Source organism: Macaca nemestrina, chromosome 7, assembly GCF_043159975.1.
Source record: "Macaca nemestrina isolate mMacNem1 chromosome 7, mMacNem.hap1, whole genome shotgun sequence".
Classification (NCBI taxonomy): domain Eukaryota; kingdom Metazoa; phylum Chordata; class Mammalia; order Primates; family Cercopithecidae; genus Macaca; species Macaca nemestrina.
The window spans coordinates 171,114,428-171,117,773 of NC_092131.1; positions in this window are offsets into that span (position 1 = coordinate 171,114,428).

Consider the following 3,346-nt stretch of genomic DNA (forward strand, 5'->3'; position numbering starts at 1 on the left):
TTGGTGCATTTACAACCCTTTAGCTAGACACAGATTGCTAGACAGAAAAGTTCTCCAAGTCCCCACTAGGTTAGCTTGATACAGAGTACCTATTGGTGTATTTACAAACCCTGAGCTAGACACAGGGTGCTGATTGGTGTATTTGCAATCCCTTAGCTAGACATAAAGGTTCTCCAAGTCCCCACTAGACTCAGGAGCCCAGCTGGCTTCACCTAGTGGATCTCGCACCAGGGCTGCAGGAAGGACTGCCTGCCAATCCCAAAGGAGCTGTGTCTGCATGCCTCAGTCCTTGGGTGGCCAATGGGACTGGGCGCCACGGAGCAGGAGGTGGCCCTCATAGGGGACACTCGGGCTGCGCGGTAGCCCACCGTGAGGCGGGGGGAGGTTCAGGCATGGCGGGCTGCAGGTCCGGGGCCCTGCCCCATGGGGAGGCAGCTCCGGGGGGCCAGCACTGCTGGGGGACCAGGCATACCTACTGCAGCTGCTGGACCGGGTGCTAAGCCCCTCACTGCCCTGGGCCGGCAGCCCCAGCCAGGGGCTCCGAGTGTGGGGCCCACGGAGCCCGTGCCCGCAGGAACTCACGCTGGCCTGTGAGTGCCTGGCACACCCCTGGTTCTCACCCTCACCTCTCACTCCACACTTTCTGGCAAGCAGAGGGAGCCGGCTCCGGCCTCAGTCAGCCGAGAGAGGGGCGCCCACAGTGCAGTGGTGGGCTGAGGGGCTCCTCAAGCACCGCCAGAGTGGATGCCAAGGCCGAGGAGGCACAAGAGTGAGGGCTGCTAGCACACTGTCACCTCTCAAACTGATAGAGCTCAAAAGTTTGCCTTTACACCAACTGTCAATGCTGGAATTTTGTATTCTGTTTTGTAAGGATTTAATAAAAGTCAAAAAACCTGCAAAAAAAGAAAGTGATACACGTGCATGCACACACACACGTGGTGGAATACTACTCAGCCTTAAAAAAAGGAAATCCTGTGATTTGTGACAAAATGGATGAATCTGGAGGATGTTATATATTAAGTGAGGTAAGCCAGGCGCGGAAAAAAAACCACCTCATCCTCTCACTTACACATGGACCCTAGAAAGGTCCCTAGAAGCAGAGAGTACAATGCTGGATACCGGGGACTGAAGAAGGTGGGGAGAAGAGGGAGGTGTTGGTCAGAAACTATGAAGTTTCAGTTACAAGGAAGAAATTTTGGAGATCTGTTATACAGCATGGTGGCCATAGTTAATAATAATGTGTAATTGAAAACAGAGATTTTGAACGTTCTCACAAAAAATGGTAAGTATGTAAGGTTATAAATATAACTAGTTGAAGCTTCAACTCTCCAAAAAAAGAAAAAAAAAAAAATTAACCAAGTGTGGTGGCATATGTTTCCAGTCCCTCACCTCTCAGCTCTCCCCATCAATTTCTATCTTTCCAATTACTCAGGCCTAGGATACATTTTTGACCCTTTTCATTCTTTTACATCCCATATGTAATCAACCAGCATATCTGGTCAGTGATAGAAATAGTAACAGAAGTAGAAATAGATGCTAGTGCAATGTCAGGCATTTTTCAGAAATTAACTTACTAAATCTTAGAAGTATTTCTTGGCTTAGAAGTATTTATTTATTTATTTATTTTTTATTTCGAGACAGGGTCTCACTCTGTTACCCAGGCGAGAGTGCAGTGGTACAATCTCAGCTCACTGCAGCCTCCACTTCCTGGGTTCAATCCTTCCACCTCAGCCTCCCGAGTAGCTGGGACTGCAAACACAAGACACCACACTTAGTTAATTTTTTTTTTTTTTTTTGTAGAGTTGAAGCCTCACTGTATTGCCTTTTTGGAAATGAATCAAGCTAGTTATATATATCACCTTACATACTTACCATTTTTTGTGAGAACATTTAAAATCTGTTTTCAATTATACATTATTATTAACTATGGCCACCATGCTGTATAACAGATCTCCAAAATTTCTTCCTTGTAACTGAAACTTCATAGTTTTTGACCAACACCTCCCTCTTCTCCCCACCTTCTTCAGTCCCCGGTACCCAGCATTGTACTCTCTGCTTCTAGGGACCTTTCTAGGGTCCATGTGTAAGTGAGAGGATGAGGTGGTTTTTTTTCCGCGCCTGGCTTACCTCACTTAGTATATAACATCCTCCAGATTCATCCATTTTGTCACAAATCACAGGATTTCCTTTTTTTAAGGCTGAATAGTATTCCACCATGTGTGTGTGCGCATGCTTGTGTATCACCTTTTCTCTCTTTTTTTTGGCAGATTTTTTGACATTAAATCCTTACAAAACAGAATACAAAATTCCAGCATTGACAGTTGGTGTAAGGGCAAACTTTTGAGCTCTATCAGTTTGAGAGGTGACAGTGTGCTTGCAGCCCTCACTCTCCGCGCCTCCTCGGCCTTGGCCTCCACTCTGGAGGTGCTTGAGGAACCCCTCAGCCCACCACTGCACTGTGGGCGCCCCTTTCTGGGCTGGCTGAGGCCGGAGCCGGCTCCCTCTGCTTGCCAGGAAGTGTGGAGGGAGAGGCGGAGGCGGGAACCAGGGGTGTGCCACGCACTCACAGGCTGGGCGAGTTCCCGCCGGCATGGGCTCCACACTCGGAGCCCCCGGCCGGGGCTGCCAGCCCAGGGCAGTGAGGAGCTTAGCACTCGGCCCAGCAGCTGCGGTAGGTGCAGCCGGGTCCCCCAGCAGTGCGGGCCCAGGGGAGCTGCGCTCCAGTTCTCCCAGGGCCTCAGCTGCCTCTCCATGGGACAGGGCCCCGGACCTGCAGCCCAACATGCCTGCTCTCCCCCACCACGCGGTGGGCTTCCATGCAGCCCCAGGGTCCCGGCACAGCCCCTCAAGGGCTGAGGAGCGCAGGCACAGCTCCTTCAGGACTGGCAGGCAGTCCTGCCTGTAGCCCCAGTGGGGGATCCACTAGGTGAAGCCAGCTTGGCTCCTGAATCTAGTGGGGACTTAGAGAACTTTTATGTCTAGGTAAGGGATTGTAAACGCACCAATCAGCACTCTGTGTCTAGCTCAAGGTTTGTAAATACACCAATCAGTGTTCTGTGTCTAGCTAATCTAACGGAGACTTGGAGAACTTTTATGTCTAGCTAGAGGTTTGTAAATGCACCAATCAACACTCTGTGTCTAGCTCAGGGATTGTAAACGCACCAATCAGCACCCTGTCAAAATGGTCCAATCAGCTCTCTGAAAAATGGACCAATCAGCTCTCTGTAAAATGGACCAATCAGTTCTCTGTAAAATGGACCAATCAGCAGGATGTGGGTGGGGTCAGATAAGGGAATAAAAGCAGGCTGCCCCAGCCTGCCAGTGACAATCAGTTTGGGTTCTCATC